Consider the following 22,841-nt stretch of genomic DNA (forward strand, 5'->3'; position numbering starts at 1 on the left):
CCGCTACGTCTAACACCTAAAACTCCATGGTGAACTCAACCGGACCAATTGTCAATTCAAGTATGATGCCTCCCACTGTATCCGTACCACCACCATCAAACCCTCGAACGCAGATGCTATTCTTACGAATTCTGTCATCATCAACCTTCAACTTGTTTAATATAGACAAAGGACAGATATTGGCACTGGATCCATTATCGATCAACACCCGAGTAACCACTGAATCTTCACACTTGACCGTCAAGTAGAGAACTTTATTATGTTTTGTGCCTTCCACAGGCAATTCATAGTCGAAAAATGTCACCTTGTTTACCTCAAAGATTTTGTTGGCGATTGTCTCCAGATGATCGACAAAAATTTTGTCGGGCACATGAGCTTCATTCAGTATCTTCATCAAAGCTCGGTGATGCTCGTCCGAGTGGATCAGTAATGATAACAACGAGATCTGAGCCGGTGTTTTTCTCAGTTGCTCAACAATTGAATAATCATGTGCTTTCATCTTTTTCATAAATTCTTTTGCCTCTTCTTCTGTCACCGCCTTCTTGACTAGTGTTGTATTGTCTTTAGTGTCCCTGGATTTCCTCAGCTCTTCAGGAGCAAAACAGCGTCCTGACCGAGTTAATCCTTGTGCTTCACAACTTTCTTCCTCAATTTCCTTTCCTTTGTATGTCACTACTATATTCTCATATTTCCATGGCACGGCTTTGCTATTGACCATAGGCAATTGGATTACCGGCTTTATGATGACCGGTTCTACGCAGGCCCCTTTCACAACAACCACGGGCGCAGATGATTCCCCTGTTACCACTAACTTGGTTGGCTCTGGCTTTTTTGCATCGACAAATGGCCCTTTCCCCATTACTACCACCGGCTCGTCTTTTATATCATCCGGCTGAATTGTTGGCTTTACCTCAACTGCATTTCCCTTGGCTTCAATAGAACGGATCATCATGACCGTCTGCGAGGGCTTTTTAGGCTCTGCTCGCTTATGTATCAGTTCAATCATGTTAGTCTCATGATGTGCTGGCAACGGGTTTTGGTTAATGTTTGGCGCCTCCGGAGCCTGGATTATCAATAAGTTCCTGCATCGCGTTCTTCAATTTCCAACACTTCTCAGTATCATGCCCCAGCATCCCTGAGCAATACTCATAGCTAACAGAATGGTCCAGGTTTTTGGGAGGGGGATTTGGTACTTTGGGCTCAATTGGGGTCAACATTCCCAACTGTTTCAATCTGTGGAAAAGAGAGGTGTAAGATTCTCCTAGCGGAGTAAATGTTTTTTGTTTCGGGGCCTTCTCATTTCTAAAAGGTTGGTTTGGGGAAAAGCCAGTTCCTGGTCTACTAGCCCTGGGAGGTGGATAGGTGTTTTGTGGAGGTGGATATGTGTTTTGGAGAACCGGTGCACGCCATTGCGGGTGCGTCGGGGATTGAGTATACGTCTGGGCGTGGTGAATAGAAAAGTGTGGTTCTGGTGGTAGGTAGTAATGTTGTGGTGGTCCATATGGAGTATATAGATAATTTAGATGGTGGGGTCTGGGTTGGTTGTAGTAGGGTGGAGGGTTATTGGGCCTGGACCAAGTACTAGCTTCAACCGTAACAACTTCTTCCTTCTTCTTCTTTCCAAGCACACCACCAGTACCGCTTTGGATGGCCTGGGTGGTTGCTTTCAATGCCGAGTAGCTTAAGATTTTGTTAGACTTCAATCCCTCTTCAATCATGGCTCCCATCTTTACCACTTCATTAAACGACTTTCCGACAGATGTCACTAGATGGCCAAAATAGGTAGGCTCCAATGTTTGCAAGAAGTAATCTACCATCTCACTCTCCCTCATCGGAGGATCAGCCCTTGCTGCTTGTTCCCTCCAGTGGAAACCAAACTCTCTAAAACTTTCCCCGGGCTTCTTTTCCAGCTTCAACAATGACAGACGATCGGGGACTATCTCAAGGTTATACTGAAAATGGCCAATGAATGCTTGTGCCAAATCATCCCATGTATACCATCGGCCGGGGTCCTGTCTCGTGTACCATTCCAGTGCGGACCCGCTCAGACTTTGACCAAAATAGGCTATCAGCAATTCATCCTTCCCCCCAGCTCCTCTCATTTTACTGCAGAAACCCCGGAGGTGGGCCATCGGGTCGCCATGTCCCTCGTACAAATCAAACTTGGGCATTTTAAAACCTGCGGGCAATTGAACATCAGGGAAAGGGCGCAAATCTTTGTATGCAATGCTGACTTGGTTGCCTAAACCATGCATGTTCCTGGAGGATTGCTCCAGGCTTTTAACTTTACGAATCACTTCCTCCTATTCTGCATTCTTAACCGGTTTCTCAACTTCTCCCGGGATTTCAAAATGGGGAGTATAGGTATATGGCTCAGGTGTTTTAAAAGTGGGTTCATGAGGGTAAATTTGGGTGTCGTGAGCTTGGAATAGCGGCTCACTGGACGATCTATGTAACGTGGTTGGGAGAGGTGCCACGAAGACTGGACCCGTAGGTGGGGGAGGGTTTTGTTTGGGTGGTGGAGCTGGAGGGGCGTATGAAGTGGTACCATAGCCCTGGGTGTGATAGGGGAAGGCTGAAGATGCGTGGGGAGTGGTGGGCTCCTGAGCCTGAGCCAGAGGTGGGATGTAAGATGGATTAGCGGGGTATAGTGGTGTCGGATGTCCCTGAGACCATGCCTGATGCATTTCGGCCATTTGCGCTTTTAGTTTCCTCATATCTTCTTTCATAGCACCCACATCTGTTACCTCAACTTCATTTGAAGGGTCCACGAGGCTGATTTTCGAGTCTTGTCCTGTCATGTTTACTTTATCTTTCGACCGGGTGTTGTACGTGTGAGTTGCCAGAACTGCCAATCAACTAACCACCTGTCTGAACTCACACATTTAGACAACCACTTTGTTAGCGATTAAGTCTTAACAGATTTGACAACCGCACGTTGGCATGAATGCACTTATACAGTTAATCATTTCTATTATGCGTTTGCTTGATTGCATGCGTCATCCCGGCATTTCGTTCTTTGTTTCTTTTTACCTTTCTTTCAATTTTCTCACTCTATCCCTTTCTTGTGTCCTTTTCTTTCTTCTATTTCTTTCTCTTTTGTTTCCCACTCTTTTCTTCTTCTTTTTTCTCTTTCTCTTTTTGTTTTTCCGCTCTTTTCTTTCTTTCTCTTTATTTTTGCTCCCTTCTTTTTATCTCTCTCTCTTTCTTTGTTTCTTCTTTTTTTTCTTTTCCCGTTTTACGATTACGGTTGAATCCTATGGAGATTGTCTACGTATCGTGATCCTGCACGAATCAGACCAAGCGTAGTTCGTGAAAATAACTGCAAAAACAAAGGATAAAATACTTTTTGGAATCTTAGTTTCATTGCTAAAACAAACTACTACAAACTAGACACTTTTGCAGGATGAAATAACAGACGCAAACTAAAACAAACGCAAAATCCAAGGCTACAAACATACTTGACATGAAAAGACAACGGATAGATAAAAGACAGACTCAAAAGTAGAGAACTACAGACACGGACTATGCATACTCTAATGCTTCAAACTTAGGTGTCTGCGGGGCGTCGTTCGGCCTCGCCGCGGGCCTAGGATCCAAACCCCTTTCAAGCTGTTCTAATTCATTCATGGTTCGCTTCACATAGATCATTACTGCTGGGACAAAAGTAGTATAGGTCATGTCTTCACAAACCCAGCATCTCCTGAAAATGGCGTGAGCAATGGCTCCAATCCGGTCTCTTGTTTGCTTCTTTTCTATAAGCAAACGTTTTATCTGATCGCTGCACGTCTTTAATGCTCGAGAGTCCTGCAGGTGTTGATCTTGAAACTGTTGCACTTCTATCTCCATTTGGGCTAACAAGTCGTAATAATGTCCACTTTCAATTTCAAAATCTCTAGCCTGCTTAACCGCTTTACCCTCAAGGGCAACCACCTTTCTCTTTAGATTGGCTACAATTTTCTCGTGGTCCCTTTTCAACTGATTCAAGTACTGGCGACGCTCCTTATTCTTGTATCCCACTGCCCTTAAGCTCTGCCATGATATTCTCAGATTTTTCTAACTCATCGTGACATTCCCTGACTTCATTTTCCAGCCCTTTTATCAATTGCTCATCTGATCGGCTCTTTGGTTGCTTATCGACGGTTATTCTTAATTGCCAGATTTGGGCCCTAAGCGTCTCGTTTTCTCGAGCCAGTCTATTCTTCTCACCTTGATCCGCGGCAACTTGTACACTGTTCTCGAATTTCAGACTCTCAACTTGCTGCTTCAGCTTACCAATCTCAGCTCGATAGCCTTCTTCCATTGATAACCAGTCCCACTACTCTTGGGATGATTCGGCGAAATCTTCGAGATGAGGTCTTTTAGCCGGTCTCTCGCACGCCACGTCACCTCTGAACCAATCATGATACCTCGGGGCAACTTCCCCTTTAGCCCTATCTGACACACAAGTGTTCGCCATCAAATGTTGACCCTCACTCCAGATTTGACGAACTTCTTCTTCGGGGAACCGACCGTCAGGACTAATTTCGACCACTTGGATACTCAAATCTTCATCTCTCGGTACTACTTGATACCTCCCGAGTTGCCTCATAACCCGATATGGCGCATAGGGCTGGATGCTTTTGAGTCCCATCAACAAAAAATGCGGCCTGGCCGCTGGCATATATATGACTTCTTCGACAGGCAACCATCCGAGCACCCACTGTATCTGGCTGGCAGTGAGGGTCCGAAATAATGATGTCCAAGCCGTGACTCCTTCAGGTAGACTAGCCCCTTTGATTCTTGTGTAAAATTCTCCTATACAAGTTTTCCCAAACGAACCATAACTCAAGAGCTGAGAGCGGTGGCATAAATGCTCAGTCATCCACATTTGTAACAACAAGTTACATCCCTCAAAAAAATTGCCCCCAGCTTTGCAAGCAGTGAAAGCCCGGAAGATGTCAGCCACGATCATAGGTGCTAAAGTGCTTTTTTCCATGGTTTGCAAGGTACTGACGACCCCGGCTACTTTCAAATCAATATTTCCATCTTTCCTTGGGAATACTATGAGGCCCAAAAAGGCTATCATAAAAGCCACTCGTCTGTGTTCCTCCCATTTTTGTCGGTTACTTCTACTGCATAGCTTAAAGTCTGGATTATTGAACCCGCCCACGTGGCCATATCTATCATATATGAAGCGGAAACTGCAGAAACCCTTTGCAAAATCTGGATGATGAACTGTTCGGGGTATTTTCAAGGAATCCAAAAATCGGTGTACGGTAACGGCCCTGGGAGCAATTAAGTATTTGAACCTCAACGGAGCTTGATCACTTCCGATGTACCCCGCTATTTATTCCAATGTCGGGGTGAGCTCAAAGTCCGAGAAATAAAATACATTATGTGTCGAATCCCAACAAGCGACCAATACCCTGATAATATCCCCCCGAGGCTGGATGTCTAATAAATCCGGGAGATCTTTCAAATACTTTTTCACTTTGTCTTGCCCTTCTTTGCCTAAGTCATTCCACTATAATCGCAACTCAAAAGGGATTTTGGTCATTATTGAAAAGGGTTCATTTAGCATCATGCTCATCCTGCACATTTATTAAGGCGATTAAGCAAAAGAAAAACTTTTATTCGACTCAAAATAAAAACTATCTATATATTTTTTCAACTCAAAATAAAACTATCTATATATTTTCGACTCAAAATAATACTATTTGTATATTTCCAGATTTTTTTTTGAAAATGAAGGACTCGATTCTCAAACGCGGCCTTTCAGCACTTCGGGAACAAAGATTTTAAGGCTGCGAGAGTCAACCGGTCAAAAATCAAAATTGCCCAAGACGGCCGTTTTGCAAAGTCAGCCTCCCAGCATTCCGTTTGGGGACATTTGGCTATTTATGACAAGACGACCCTACTTAACTTATTTATAACTCTTCACCTTTTTTTTCAAATTAAAATAAAATACCTGGTATTGCAACACGGCCTTTCAACGCCTTGAGGACGAAAACTTAAGGCTGTGAGGATTGAAAAATGAAAACATGACCAAAGGTGGCTATTTATGCAAGGTCAGCCTTCCGGCGTTTCGTTTGGGAACATTTAGCTATTTTTGACAAAACGGCATCACCCAACTTATTTACGACGAAAATAAAAAATTTGACATTTTTTTGGCTATTTTTGCAAAGGAAAGGTTGGACCCGATGAGGGTTGCCTACGTATCCCACACCCTATGAGAATCAAACCGGTGTAGTTCGGGCGAATTAACCGAACTATTTTAAAACAAGACTCTTTTTGATTTTCATTTTTCATGGCAAGACAAACTATTTTCCTTTTCTACTTTTGAAAACAAGACAAAATAACGACTTTTTTTTTCATTTTCAACAAACACTAAAACAACCTATTTTTCCAAACTAAAATAAAGACTCTTTTCCATTTTCTTTTTCAACAAACAACTGTCCAAAAATAAAAGACTCTTTTTTCCTATTTTCCTCTTTTTTCGTTTTCTCAAAATTTCGGTAGAGTTTCGACAGTCCTTGGTTTTTCTGTTATTTCTCTCTTTTTTCTTTTTTTTTCCTCGATTTTTCAACATTCCCGAGATTCAGAAACCGGTCAACATGCAGGTTCGAAACAAATATATGTACAGAGCAAGTAGGATGCATCAGGATGGTCCTTTCATTTCAGGTTGCTAGCCCTAGACGGACCCAACCCCTGTGTTGAGTCCCCTAAGTCAAATGCAGCATGATGCAAATAACCGTTCCTACTAGGGATCCGGCATGAAGTCACGTTATTCTATATTCAAAACCTGGGTCGGTGTTCTAGACTGTGTACCCGAGCGGACGACTCGAGTCGAGGAGGGGGCAACTTTCCGGGAACCAAAAGGCCATCTGGCTTAGTAACTTGTCTGACCTCTTTCTTATTTCAAGGTATGACACTAACAGAATAGGGAGTCTCAACCAGTAAGTACATCCCCGGAGGTGAAGAGAGAAGGGTGTCGGCACAGTTTATATACAGTTCAGATAATATCAAAGCGGTAACATTTAGCACATCCAGCACAAAACATGTAGGAAAATCAGATACAACCAAATACAACAATTTATCTAAGCTCGAATTCTGAACCCTGAACCAGAGATTCTGGGTTCGGTTCCCCAGCAGAGTCGCCAGAGCTGTCACACCTCCTTTTTCTACCTACACCCCCGCAAAGGGCGTAAAGGAGTTTTTCCAATTAAAGAACAATCGGAATGGGATTTATTATTAAGGAATTAGAGTCGCCACTTGGGAGATTAATGGTGTCCCAAGTCACCGGTTTGAATCCCGAACCGAGGAAAAATATGACTCTATTACAGTCTGCGAACTAGAAATCCGAGTAAGGAATTCTGTTAACCCGGGAGAAGGTGTTAGGCATTCCCGAGTTCCGTGGTTCTAGCACGGTCGCTTAACTGTTGCATTTGATTTTATCTGATTTTTATACCTGCTAGCTTATGTGTCTTTATTCGTAAACCGCTTTTTATCATTATTTATTTTAAAAGAATTGCAACGTTGTAAAAATGCGTTTCGAACCACGTCGCAATCAATGCACCCGTGGTTGTCAACACATTTCGACTTCGTCGAGGTTTGGATTTGGGTCGCATCAATGCGCACCCGAGTTTAAGAAGGTAATTTAATTAAAATCGCGCCTAAAGATTCTAACGTAACATTATTTTGGGGAAGACCGTGAAGTTCGCTAAATGGCCATCCCAAATTCTAATCATTTTTAATAATCATTTATTGAGGGCCTCGCATTTATTTATTTTTGTGTGGTGAGGCTCGTCTCAATTTATGAACCTCTTTTCTATCATTATTTATTTTATAAGAATTATGATGTCGTGAAAATGCATTTCGAACCCCGTCGCAATTAATGCGCCCGTGATTGTCAACACATTTCGACTTCATCGAGATTTGGATTTGTGTCACATCAATACGCACCCGAGTTTAAGAAAGTAATTTAATTAAACAGTGCCTAAAGATTCTAACGTATTATTATTTTGGGGGAGGACGTGAAATTTGCTAAACGGCCCTCCCAAATTCTAATTATTTTAATAGCCATTCATTGAGAGCCTCACCATTTTGTGTTTATTGGGTGGGGCTCGTCTCAGCATCAAAAGGCCAACCTAGGAGTGATTACGATTTTTCTAGTATTATCTGTCCCTAATAAAAATGAAAATAATAAAAGAAAACCAAATCAGATACACGTTAGTCTAATTTCCCTATGGCCAACACCATTGTGCCTGAATTTGGCCCAAATCAGGCCAAACCAAATCAGATAGCGTAGAAAAGGGGGGGCAGCAGATCGAGTCTCATGAATGGCAAAACCGAGGGATTATTTAACATTTACAAAAGGAAATCAAGGCATTCGTCCAAGTCAGTTTAGATATCAACGTTTTGAATTTTAATTCCTGAATATTTCTAACGTGAAAATCAACAGAAGCTTAAAGCTGGCCACAGTATTAATTTAGCATGCATTCACGGGTAACTAGGAAAGCAACGTCTAACAAATCAGCTTGTAATGCAAAACAGGCCTAATTGTTTTCGAATTGATTCAACTAATATTTCCTACACTTAATTGTTGAGACTGGTAATTATACGGCACTAATTGTTTGAAGTGCAGTTCCTGCTCATATTATTTTGATCCCTATTCACGGGTGAAAATTTACTAAAGCCAACAATTAACAAGCAAAGTTATAAATCACTTCTAGAAACAGTAGCAGTAACACCCTACAGGAACGAACTTAATGTAATTCCTAGATCTCTTTTGAACTAACACTAGTCAACTAAATGGTTCATGACTTCACAACGGGACCACTGTATAGCAAGCTGAAAATATAAGTCCATTTGAATCTATTTATAACTGTTGAAAGCAAATCATGTATCAATTTTCATAAACATACTTATACAGTCCATTACATTAACGGTCCTAAATACAAGTCGAATTCAATGAGTCACATATACATCTTTTCTAATTGAACAATTACAGCTATATGCATCCAAAGATGAACACAGAACAAGCAATTCCATTGTACTCACTCCAAGTTGTGGTCACATCAATGTAATTTCGAGCATGTACCTGGAAATTGAATTTCAACAAGAAAAGATGAGGATCAACAGCAGAAATCAGAGGATCAGCAACAGTAATGAGCAGAACCCAAAAAAACAGAACTAACAACTCAGGAAGGTTTCAAAATCCAGTAATTGCTCAGTCAACACAGCAAACTCGAACTTAACCCAGAAAATGCACTCAACCAAGACCGGATAGAGTGGTAAACCCAGCAACAACAACAAAACACCCAAAACAAAAGGACTGAATTCAAAAAACTGTTTGAAATCAAACTAGAACACCTCTGGACTTTCAGCAATTATAGAGAGATCAAGGGAGATGTGAATTAATAACTAGAACATCAAAATTAACGTACAATTTCCAATGAAACAGTGACTTTTTTGGATTTTCCAAAATTTTTGTTTGTTTTTGGCTTTTGAAGTTTTGAATTTCAGTTCTTAGATCTAAAAATGAAGAGAATGTTTGTGAGGGGTGATTTTTTTGGCTGAAAGGGAACCCCTTCCTCAAGGCACTTGATGCCCTTTTATAGGTGAAAAAAAAGAGGGTGAATCAGATTTTTGGTTTCTTTTTTAGTCCCTCCCTTATTTTCAGTTTGGTCCCTCTATTTTTGACTTGCTAAGCAAGCAAATACCACTATAGTGCTACCATCTACACTAAAGTACCCTTCTAGAAGGCCCTAGGGTACTCTTTTAGCTAGGCAATTCCTCTACTACCCTTACCCCTGTTTTGAAATTACCAATCCTTAAAGAACTACCATTTTCTCATGTCTAAACTACCCTTATTACCTCTTAAAATTACTAACCTCAGTTGGCTACACCAGACCCATTTACCCTTAGCTGAAGTTCACTAACAGATGAATTATTCAGCTATATCCAAACAGACTATCTTAAACACTATTTCAATTATTACTAAAATTGAACAAACAATTAATACTACCTGAAATCAGTCTCAAACGACTTTCAAATCCAACTTCATATAAACAGGACACAGGTCAATCTAATTATACCAACGACCCAATATTAAATAAGTATTCAAAATCTAAACAGAAGAAAGAATCGACATTAACCTAAACCTATAGCTAACATTTAACGGACAGAATTGTATCGACCCAAAACTAATCGATTAAGACGATTCTAAAATTAAAACTATGATCGATTACTAAACAAAGCGTGAATCAAACCAAATTAGAACTAGAGATGAAAAAGCTTACTGATTAACACAAATGGAACGAAGAGCCAAAAGAAAGAAAATTAAACTATACTAATACACAAAATAAACACAAGATTAACAAGACACTTACCGAAATCAAAATCAAAAATTGTAACTAAAACTTCACTCATGCAGAAAGGCAAAAAGGAAAAGAAAAATGAAAGTAAAAGAATGAAACAAGAAAACTCACTGAAGCACGAAAAACTCCGGCCAGTCGCTGACGTCCGAATCTTTCCAGATTTTTGACACATAACATCCCTAACCATGTGTTTTTACAAGAGAACACATGGTTAAGGATATTACGGTCCAAAATCATAAAGATTTTGGGTTAGGGTTTTTGGCCGAAAAAATTCAAATCCAAATTCAAAAAATTCTGGTGAGATTCGAGGAACACGGCTTAGGTATTTGGGATGGGAAGGTTAAGGCGAGTCTATGGTGTAAATTTGATGGTGTTTGGCATACTTTGCGTTTTGGCCGGAAAACTTTGACTGATTATTCAGATGTTTGGCTATGATTCGAAAGAAACCAAGGGTAGGGCTGGAAAGGGGCGTTCATGGGGAATCTGTGGTGTAAATTTGGGGGTGAACGGCGTAGGTGGTGCTTCCCGCCGGCGAGGGGTTCCGGCGAGGCTCAGAGAGGGTACGAGGAAGAAGCAGCTGGTTTTAGGGTTAACTGGGAATTTCGGACATTATTATGTAAAATAGGGAAGGGTTGCGGACCGTTGGATTAACACGATTAAGGGCTCAGATTTAACGACGCCAAACGGCGTCGTTTGGGTTAAGAGAGGGGCAGGCCGGGTCGGGGGCTGATTGGGCCTGGGCGCTGTTTTGGCCAAACGGGTTGGGCGATTGGTTCTCTTGGGCTGGGACAAAATTTGAGCCCAAAATGAGCAGCCTTCTTTGTTTTCTCATTTCTTTCCTCTTTTCTTTTATTTTCCTTATTATTTCCTTTTTGTTTTCCATTTTTGTAATTTTTATATTTTTCCTAATTTTATAAATGTGCAAAAATTAGAATAAAGTCCTAATATTCCAAAGCTAACTAATTAAATTCTAAAATTATTTAAAACCTATTTTACGCCAAATTTACGATTAAAACAATTAAAATACGAAAGTGAACTATTTTGTAATTTTTCATGTTTGGTTCTAAAACAAACTAACTCCTAATTGATCCTAAAAATATGAAATTATATCCTAAATGCAAATGCATATTTTTTGTATTTTATATGAATTAACATGCACAAATAAAATGCAACCATTATCAGAAAATGATACTAAAATGCACAAAAAATTGAAAAAATAAAGAAAAATTATTTTGTTGGAATTTTTGGGAATTATTCATATATAGGGCAAAAATCACGTGCTCACATTGATGAGAGAGATATGTGAGCAGTTTAAGATCACACACCGAAATTCTACCCCTTATCGGCCCAAAGCTAATGGTACTGTTGTCGAAGCAGCAAACAAGAACATCAAGAAGATTTTGAGAAAATGATCCAAAGTTCCAGGCAATGGCATGAAAAGTTGTCGTTTGCATTGTTGGGATATCGCACAACTGTGCGCACATCAGTCGGAGCAACCCCCTATCTATTGGTTTATGGCACTGAAGCTGTAATACCAATAGAAGTTGAAATCCTTTCTCTTTGGATTATTGTTGAAGCTGAAATTGAGGATACTGAATTGTTCAAGACTCGTCTAGAATAGTTAACCTTGATTGACGAAAAACGGATGGCCCCAGTTTTCCACGGGCAGTTGTATCAACAAAGAATGGCCCGTGCCTACAACAAGAAAGTGCGGCCTAGGAACTTTGAAGTGGGGCAACTCGTTTTGAGACGTATTCTCCCTCACCACAAAGAAGCAAAAGGAAAGTTCGCTCCTAACTGGAAAGGCCCATACATTATCAAAAAATTATTTCCATAAGGGGCATTGTACTTGGGAGACATTGAAGGAAATGACCCCGTAACGGCTGTAAATGCAGACGCAGTCAAAAGGTATTAGGTCTAGTCTTTCTACAGCAACAATATTATCTGATTGGGATGACGAAGGCTTTCATTCTCGCTACCCCAAAAACTCCAATCCTTTGCTAACCCTTTGAGCCAGTTACCTTTCTTTGATTACCCTCTTTGGAACCTGAAAACGTTTGTAAAAAAAGGAAACAAAATCAACAAAAAGAAAAACAAAACAAAAGTTTTCCCTGAACTACGTTCGACTTGATTCCGAAAGGATACGTATGCATCCTTTCTCTGGGGTTCAGTCACACCAAAACAAAAATTCAATTTCCCCCAAAAGTGAAACTGGGGCAGATGTTATAATGGCTCGGCGATGATCCCGCTTGAATGATTCCAAAATTGTAATTCGATCCAAATTCCTTTTACCCCGAACCTTGCTCAAATCCTTTCGATCAATCAGTGAGACTGTTCAAGAATCAGAGAACGTAGTTATTTGGATCCGATGCAATCAAGATGAGAAAAATAAAATGAGAGAGTCTTATTGGTGAAAACCCACAAGGGCACCGTAAGGCGATGGTGAGTAGAAAAAATGAAAATAAGAGAGTCTTGTTAGTGAAAACTTGTAAAGAGCACTATAAGGCGACGATGAGAAGAGAAATGAGAGAGGTCATTGGTGAAAACCCACAAAGGGTGCCATAAATCGAATAGAGGGAATTCCTTAAGTTCATCGGCACAGACAAGAGTCCTGGCAAGGTTCCTCGATTTTGAGATATGGATTATAAAGGGTTTTTGTGAGATTGGATGGCTGCACAAACTTGGTATCTAGTCCAAGAAGCATGTCATGCCTATTGAAGTGTGCATGCACTCCAGATAAGTCCTTCTCCCCCCCCCCCGAAAGGGACACTTCTCTTTAAATTTACTTTTCTATCCTTTGTTTACTTTTCTTTGAATCCCTTTTGGTTTAATTCTTCTCCGAAACTAATACAAATAAAAGATGGCAAGATTGGTTTACTAGGTTTTGTCTGACAAAATCCGAATGCAAAAAAAAGCACCCAGCCTCAGCGGGTGCATCAAGTCGAACCCGACTGGCCATGGTGGCCGATGCTCCGAAGTCAAAATTATTGAAAATGAAAGAAATCCAAAGTCAAGTGCCCATAAAGGCAGAATAAGATGAAAAGGACGAAGTCCCACACGGGTGAACCATCATGTGAAATTTTAGAAAGATCAAGGTCCTCGATTTTAGAAGAGAGATCGATCTCCAGAAAGCCAGCAAGCAACAGAGGTTCTCATTAAAAGAATTGGGCCGAGATCAAGTGATCAAAAACAATCAAGGCCACAAAACCAACCGTCATTTCAAACTAACAATTGTTCTTTGTTTGAAAACTTGAAACAGGTGCAATCTAAAGAAACCTTGCAAGAAGCAGGTGCAACCGAAAAGAAAATATGCAAGGGCTAGAAACAGCTCTGCAGCAACAATCCATAAAAGGAAAGTCCCCTCCAAAATTCTTTCTCGCATTCACTCATTCTATGAAATAAAAAAAAAAGAAACAAAAAGAAACAAAATGAAAAAGGAGATAAGAAGAAAAATTCAAAAAAAATGGTAGCCTAGGATCCCCAATCTCTATTTACGCTTTTCCAACATAGGGTCTCCACTCCCTAGTTGAGTTTATTTTAGACATAGGGTCTCCACTCCCTAGTCGCTTTTCCAAGATAGGGTCTCCATTCCCTAGTTGATTTTATTTTAGACATAGAGTCTCTATTCCCTAGTCGCTTTTCCAACATAGGGTCTTCACTCCCTAGTTGAGTTTATTTTAGACATATGGTCTCCACTCCCTAGTCGCTTTTCCAAGATAGGGTCTCCACTCCCTAGTTGATTTTATTTTAGACATAGGATCTCCACTCCCTAGTCTCCTTTCCAACATAGGGTCTTCACTCCCTAGTTGAGTTTATTTTAGACATAGGGTCTCCACTCCCTAGTCGTTTTTCCTACATAGAGTCTCCACTTCCTAGTTGAGTTTATTTAGACATAGGGTCTCCACTCTCTAGTCGCTTTTCCAAGATAGGGTCTCCACTCCCTAGTTGACTTTTAGTATAGATATAAGGCTCCACTCCCTAATCTGCTTTTCCAAGATAGGGTCTTCACTCCCTAGTTGACTTTTAGTATAGATATAAGGCTCCACTCCCTAATCTCTTTTTCCCAAGGATACACAATCCTGATTTTATTTCTTTCAATAAAGAAATAGTTTAGAGTTTGTTACAATAACTCACAAAAATTTTCTAGTGAAAACTGGGGCAGAAAATTCCATTTGTTTGTTTGCTTTGGTGCACAGGTTTTCACCGTGAGGCATAAGGTTTGAGATAACCAAAAGAAGAAGTCTCAACCCAAATAAAAGAAAAAGAAGAAACAAGAAAAGAAGTTGAACTCCAAGTGTAAAAGAGGAGAAAGATGCGGACTGCTCAAGATATGATTGAAGTCACAAGTTTTGCATGTCCCGCCTTGATCCAAAAAGCTAAAGAATGAACCAGCGATTGCAGCAAGTGAGAATCAAGATTCAGATCAGAGTCGGCAGGAAGAATCATCCAACACTCAAGATCAAGCTTCAGAAGGTTTATAGATAGGAATCTTGTAACTCGTAGTTGATATGTTTAGCTAGTTTAGATTTTTATTTTTCATCTTGGTGTAATAAGGAGTTCAGCAGACAGAAACGGCAACAAGATCAGTGAAATCACAATTTCCCGGTAGTCCCAACTACCACAACTTTCAGAACTACACTGACCTGATTTCTTTACAACCAAGGATATGTAGGCAACCTCTGAAGTAGGGTTCAGTCAAACCTTTTCAAAAGATGTTTCTCATGGAGTTTCAAATGGGCAAAAATCCCTCGTAATTGCTCATTTTATCTTTGCCCGAAAACCCTTCGTGTCTCCGAGCAAAGAGGGGGCAGCTGTGAGCATGTGAATTTTGCCCTATATGAATTACTCCTACAGAATCCAAAGAAAATTGGATTTTTCTGTTAATTATTTTTCATTTTTAGGAATTTTTCTAGAATTTTCTTGATTATTTGCATTTCTATGCATGATTAATTTTTATTTAAATCATGAAAAAAATACCAAAATATCATGCATTGCATTTAGGATTTGTTTTTATATTTTTAGAATTAATCAGTAATTGTTTGTTTTATAGAAATTTGAAAATCACAAAAATAGATCATTTTTACATTTTTGTCCTTTAATTTTTAGTTTATTGATTGTTTCTCTTTTAGTTTAGAATTAAGTGATGTTTATAATTTTTATAATTATTTAATTATTTTAATTTCACATTTTAGATAATTTAGGATTTTTAATTATTAGGATTTTTAATTTAAAAAAAAGAAGAAAAAGAAATTAGAATTAAAAAAGTGGAATAAAAGATATTTGGATTTTTCTGGAATTGGACCGAATTTTGATCTCCAAACCAACCCAATTTATACTTTTAACCCAGGCCCAAAACAAGCCTACCCGGTCCAGCCCCGTCTAACCTCAAACGACCCCATTTTTGTAACGTTTGATCATAGCCATTGGATCTTGGCAATCCAACGGCTCGGAACTAGGGAGTCATTTAATATAAAACTGTCTGAAGCCGGTCTCCCCCCCCCATTTCGAAACCCCCTCACTTCATCTCTAACATTCAACGAACCAAACCCTAGCCGCCTAGGATTCCCACGCCGCCTCCATCGCAAACCACCGTCGGAAATCATCTCACAGCGGTTCCGATGGTCCAAAGCTTCCCAAATTCACACCCTGAACTCCCCTTCACCTCCTCAGTCCATATCTCCAGTCCACTTTCTTCGAATCATGCCTGAGCTCTTCGAATCTTAAATCAAAAAAAATCGGCCAAAACCTTAATTGTTCCAAATCACACCAAACTCACACCCTATGATCTTTTCCCCTATATGAACCCCAAACCACCATTAGCCCCTTTCGAATTAGCCTTGATTTCTTCGAATTTTAAATCTCATGATTCCAGAAGAATCCTAATTTTTCTTTCTTCTCTTCTTGATCTGTATTTGGTCGAGTGGACCTAAAACCTCCATTAGTCGATTGTTCTTGTTAAGAACAGTTGATTAATGGTAGTCAAAGTCCATTTACATTTCGAAGGATTTTGGACGAGTTCTCAAATTGACCTAATCTTGAAATAAATTCAGGTAACTCTCCTTCTTTTCTTCTGTTCATTTAAATTTTATCTTTGTTTTTCTTCTGCCTGTTTAGTGGTTTTATTAGCCGCATGTTTTAGGTTTAATTTAAGATTTTATTTTTTTCTCTCCTTCTTTATTCATGACTGTTTATTTGTTGATTTGTTCTTGATTGATTAAAAGCATGTTTTGAATTTCACTACTCGACTACATGATTTTCTTTTAGTTTAGTTAGAGTTCTGTGTATTTAAATCATGGATTAATTTCGAAATCAGTTAATTGTAGGCTTCCTTTAGTATCCGGATTCATCCCAACTGCCTAATTTTGCTCGTTTGATTTGTCTTGGCATGTTTGTTTGTGTTTTCCCTAGTTTGCAAATCAAAGGACTTTTAGGGTGTTAAATGAATAAAAAGAAACTTAGGGGCCTCCATGAACAAAAGGCGGTTCCGCATGTGCGAAAATATGGTTGCATGTGCGAAAAGCCTGGGCAGAACATATAAAGGCTAGGGTTTGCGATTTTGGCTTTATTTTAACATTTTGGACTCGGAATTGGGCGATTTTGAGAGAGATTTCGAAACTTGTGGTTATATTTCATCAATAATTATGTTTCCCCCTTGATTTTCCCACCTAGTTGGTGTATTTTTGAGGTGTAATTCGGGAATTTGGAGAGTGAATTTTGGGGATTTGAATGATCATTTGGTGTCGGATTTCGGTAAATTTGATATGGTTAGACTCGTGAGTGAATGGTCTTTCGCATTTAGTGACTTTTTGACGGATTTGGAGATGTGGGCGCGAGGGGGGGTTGAACCGATTTCAAATTTTGGTTATAATTTTGTATCTTTCTTGTAGAATTAATTTCTTTAGCCTATATTGAATGTATTGTACTACTTGTGACTAGATTCGGGATATTTGGAGGCCGATTCGCGAGGCAAAGGCATATTGGCGTTGAGTTTTGCTCGGATTGAGGTAAGTAACAATTTTAAATCTGGTCCTAAGGGTATAAAGCCCTGGATTTATGCGTTATGTAATTGTTCAGAGGTGATGCACATGCTAGGTGATGGGCGTGTGGGCGTGCACCGTGGGAATTGTGACTTGGTCCATTCTGTGAGACTGAAAAGCTGAATAAACTTGTTGTTAGCTATATGATCTCCATATGTTATAGGAAGTTGATTGTAAATCATGTTAGAAATCATGTTTAGGTTATGTGTTGGTACTGTAGGGACCCACAAAGGTCGTGATACCTGTTGAATTACTTGCTAATTGCTATTTGTACTATATCGCAGTCTTACATGCACATGTTACCTCAGTCTCTGTTGTTCCTTGTTGATACGTTATATCATTTCTGTTTTGGGCCAATTTCCATGATTACTGAGAGCCCATGAGACTAGTGAGGTTGATGACTGAGTGAGGCTGAGGGCCTGATGGTGAGATATTGATACCATAGCACGTGAGTTGTCTGTATGGATCCAGATATTTATACTATAGCACGTGAGTTGCCCGTGCGGATCCTGATATGATAATATAGCACGTGAGTTGTTCGTGTGGATCCTTATATGATATTATAGCACATGAGTTGTCCGTGCAACATGTGAGTTGTCCGTGTGGATTATAGCGCTTGGGCTGTAGGAGCCCTTCCGGAATTTGTACACCCCCAGTGAACGTAGGTACCTTTTGAGTGTGAGTGTTGAGGGCTGAGAGCCAAGTGATTAAGCTATTGAGAAAGATTGAGTGATTTTTACCCTGAGAGGTTGTACTTGCTTTCATTTGTTGGCTGCACTTTGCTGCTATATGTCAGTGTTTTTAAAAAAATTGGAAGATATTGTATCTAGTTTTTTTCTCGAACTTGGTAATGTATAAACTGATTTGACTTAAATTGCCGGATTCGAAAGCATGTCTACATTCTTGCTGAGATTACTGAAAATGAACTATAACTGTGTAGCTCGTCACTATCTTTCAGTTCCTTATTTATTATTGTTACTTACTGAGTTGGTTGTACTCACGCTACACCCTGCACTTCGTGTGCAGATCCAGGTTTTTCCGGACACGGTGGGCGTTGATCTCGTGCACAGTTGATCTTCAGAAATTTACGAGGTAGTTGTCGGCGTTCGCAGTTCTTGTTTCTCCTTCCTTAATTTTTCTTTATTTGTATATTGATACATACTCTTGTAGACACTTCTTTCTACACTTGTTGTATAGATGCTCATGAGCTCAGTGACACCCTGATTTGGGAGTTATTTTCCGCACTTGTGTCTGAGTTTTACCCCATTTTTATGAAAACTCCGGTTATTTAAAGTTTCTTAATTCATTTTTTGTTAAATGTTGGAAGTATTTTGGAAATGTCGGCTTGCCTAGTATCACGATAGGCGACATCACGACGGGTTAGCATTTGGGTCGTGATAGTTACTCGGCCTCCAAAACGATTTGGGTGCCCTAATGTCAAAGCTCGAATCACCACCCACAATGGTATTCCTGCAGTTATTTTCAAGACTAACGACTACTATGAAGTCATGGCTGATAAATGCAAGCTCACCATTGTTGGAAAAATTTCTCAGAACTCGTCCCAAAATTGAACTCATAAGGGCTGCTTTCATGGAGAAGGTATCAATCAAAGGTACTATCAAAATAGGTGCCTATGATCTTAATACAGTATTTGTAAAGAAGCTGATAGCAAAAATGTATACTTTAGAAGATCTATTGAAATTCTAGGTCTGACTATGGCTCCAAATGTGGTCTCCGGACTTTAAGCCGGAACATGATTCTCCATTAGTTCCGGTCTAGGTTCTTTTACCTGAATTACCATTTCATTGTCATAAATGGTACTATGTTAGACATATTCTTGCCCCTGTAGGAACCCCCCTCCTTGTCCATGGATGTTGCTACTAACGGAAGAACTCGACCTAGCATGGTTGGGTGGAGATTGATCTCACAAAACCTTAGTTAGATAGTGTTTGATTTGGCCAGGAAGATGAAGAAAATCCTTTGAAGGGCTGAAGATAGAGTATGAAAATATTCCTAAGTATTGCAAACATTGTAAAAAAACTAGGACACTCTTTGGTCCAATGTAGATTCGCCAACAAGACAAAGACCTCTGAAGAAGAAAACAAGATTTATGATGCTTCTAATAATACGGAAAGGGTGAACACAACAAACACATAAACATATGCAAGGATAAAAGTAACAACAACCTGGCTGATGCTAATGGAGTGCCCAAAAAACTTGAAACTCAGTCAGAAATTGATGTTCAAGAGATTTTAGACAGAAAAAAGAAGAAGGAGAACGACAAGAGAAAACAAAATAGAAGAAGAACTACCATCCAAAAAACTATTAACAAGAAGAAGGCTCAAAGAATTGACTACCAACAGCAGGTGACGGAAGATGTTGATAACTCATCCGGAACCAATATTTTTGAACAAGATGCTAGAGCTAATAACCAACTGGAGAAAGGTGTATGCCAATCACCTAATGTTGAGGTTGTCGGAGAATCTGTTAGTATTGACAACATATTAGTGGAAGGTGATCCTCAATTACCTGGAACTGAGAAGGTCAAAGAAGTTACTACTACTAAAAATCAATTGCTGGAGAATAATTCTTTTTTACCTGCTACTGGCAGGACAGTGACTCAGATGATGGAAGGTGAGGTAGATCAATCGCGAAATAAAGAGGACAGAGATCCAGCCACTTCTAATAGCCAAAGAAAGGAAGATACCATATGTAATTATGTTTTGAATAGAAGAATTGTTATTATTTCTGAAAAAGAACCAGATAGAGCTCAAACTATTTGCGAACCAAGCGATCCGCCTATTACCACTCAAAACTCGTTTCATGTTCTGAATGAAAATCAATTGTTGGAAAGTTCTGAAACTAGACAAAAGGATACTACTCCAATAATTGCAAAGCAATCCAGCCATAATATGGAGACAAAAGAAAAATCCTCCCAGAAACAACCAAACTTGACAAGAGGAAAAAAGGTATGGCACAAAATCCAACACAAGATGATGATGATGATGATGATGTTACTATTTATGGTCTGGTCCAAGCATTCTCTCCCTCACCTGAAATGGACCTACATGATGTTGTGGTTCAACAGGTGACTGAAGCAATTAACAAAGGGGGCCTCTCCCCAAGAGGATCCAAAGTTCCAAAGAAAAGTTCCATAAAGACTACCACTGCTCCTAATTCTAAAGGCAGAGGCAACAAATTCCCTCAATAATTTTTAAATGATTAGCACAATTATTTGGTCCATTATGGGTGATTTTAATGTTATTATGGAAAGCCAATGAAAAGAAAGGCGGACAACTTCATAGACTTAGTAAAAGTATAAAATTTATTAATTGCATGGATGATTGTGGCATGTCATATGCGGGTTACAGTAGAAATGATTTCACATGGACTAGTGGGAGAAAAAAAGGAAAAGAATTCTTCAAAGGCTCGACACAGTTTTTTACAATGATTCATGGTTTTCTATTTTCCTTATCTCAAATGTGTGTCACCTCCCTAGAACTGGTTCTGATCAGTCACCCAACCTATTAAATATGTTAAATTCTTAAACTTTTGAGTGGACCAGCCTACTTTTATGGATGTTGTAAAGGAATATTGGGATGAATATGTACAAGGGAATACTATGTACACTCTACATCAAAAGCTTAAAAGGATAGCTCATTGTCTTAGTAGATGGTTTAAAGAATGTATTGGTAATGCCTTTGATAAGTTAGATGAGCTGGAGCAGAAGGTTGATCGGATGGAATTCAGATAGGCTCAAGATGATAGTGAGTCTAACAGGACTAGGCTTCACTATTTATATGCTAAGCAGATCAGATGGATGAATATGGAGAATGTCATCCTTATACAAAAAGCTAATATCAAGTGGGAGGAGGAGGGAGATAGCAATACCAAATACTTTCACAGTATTATTAGACAGAAGAATAATAGATCCTTTATACATAAAATCAAGAATGACATGATCAATGGATCCAAGGGAATATACAAAAAGTTGTGTCACATTATGGCAACCTTTTCTCACAACCATCTCAGGATAATAACATGAATTTCTTGAATAGAGTGGATAGAATCATTACCGATGAGGATAATCAGAGATTACAACAACCTCCTACTAATGAAGAAGTGAAGGAAGTTATTTTATCCCTTTATCCAGACAGTGTGGTTGGGCCTGATGGCTTCAATGGTAGATTTTACTAATCATGCTGGCATATTATTTCTAATGATGTTTGTGCTATGATTAAAGAATTCTTTCTTGGTCGTAGCCTGACAGTTTTTCACTCATACTTGCTTGGTTCTAATCCCCAAAGTGCAAGCTCCTACCTCATTTTCTCAGTTAGAATTCTTTATCATAATTGGAAATGTACCATGTTAGGGTTTTCCCCTCCTATATAAAGGGTACCTTAGTCATTTGTAAAGATCATCTCACATTATTCACTGCAATAAAATATTCTACTCTGCTTTTCTTGCTTAACATGCTCAACAAGTGTTCTTCAGCTTTATTGTTTTTACTTTATTACGTCGTCAAGCTTATGTAGATTGGGGTGATGAGGGATCATCTGTGGGTGTATATTGGAAGTGTGCATTCTGTGATTTGAGGACTTCGAGGCAAATCTTGGCACATTCGAGGACGAACGTTTGTTTTAAGAGGGGGAGGATGTAACGACCCGGCCGGTCGTTTTGATAATTTAAGCGTCGTTTGGCGGCATAAGGTCTTGAGAAGATTCATATTATGTTTATCGACGTGCATGCATGGTTGAATTCAGTTACCGCATGATTCAGAATCGAATTGGAAGAAGGAATCTAGTTTTGGAAGCTTAAGTGGTGAGAACTTGACGGAAATTTGACTTTTGTGTGTAAACGGCTCCGGAATGAGTTATGATCTCAACAGTTTTGTATGGTGATTTTGGACTTAGACGTGCGTCCGAATTTGGATTTAGAGGTCCGTATGGTAATTTGGGGCATTTCGTCGAAAGTTGGAAAAGTTGAAGTTTGGAAAATGGAGAAGTTTGACCCATAGTTGACTTTTGTGATATCGAGGTCGTAATGCAATTTCGAGAGTTGGAACAGCTCCGCTATGTCATTTTGGACTTGTCTGCAAAGTTTGGCGTCATTCTGGTTTGATTTGATAAGTTTCGACGCGAGTTCTAGAAGTTGGAATATTTGGAAGTTCATAAGCTCGATTCATGTCACAATTTGCATTTCCGGTGTTATTTGATATGATTTGAGACCTCGAGCGAGTCTGTGTTAGGTTATAGAACTTGTTTGTGTGCTTAGATGGGGTTCGGGGGGCCTCGGGTGTGTTTCAGACGAGTTTCGAATATTTTGCATGGTTTTGAACAAGTCTGGTTCTGGTGTTTTCGCACCTGCGACCATGGAGCGCAGGTGCGGCTCCGCTTCTGCGTGAGCCTGGCCGCTTCTGCGGTCATGAAGGCCTGGGAGCTTG

At 39.6% G+C, this 22,841-nt stretch overlaps 1 long non-coding RNA gene across 1 annotated transcript; it reads right to left on the reverse strand.

Annotated features, from left to right (window-relative positions):
- Positions 1 to 9,003: 9,003 nt before the first annotated feature.
- On the reverse strand, positions 9,004 to 20,258 carry LOC104211996 (uncharacterized). The gene is made up of 3 exons (XR_707278.1): positions 19,997 to 20,258; positions 19,756 to 19,882; positions 9,004 to 9,082 (listed from the first exon to the last, which is right to left on the reverse strand). It is a non-coding gene; the product is annotated as an uncharacterized lncRNA (long non-coding RNA).
- Between the last annotated feature and the right edge of the window lie 2,583 nt (positions 20,259 to 22,841).

The sequence above is a fragment of the Nicotiana sylvestris genome, chromosome 2 (assembly GCF_000393655.2).
Source record: "Nicotiana sylvestris chromosome 2, ASM39365v2, whole genome shotgun sequence".
Lineage (NCBI taxonomy): Eukaryota > Viridiplantae > Streptophyta > Magnoliopsida > Solanales > Solanaceae > Nicotiana > Nicotiana sylvestris.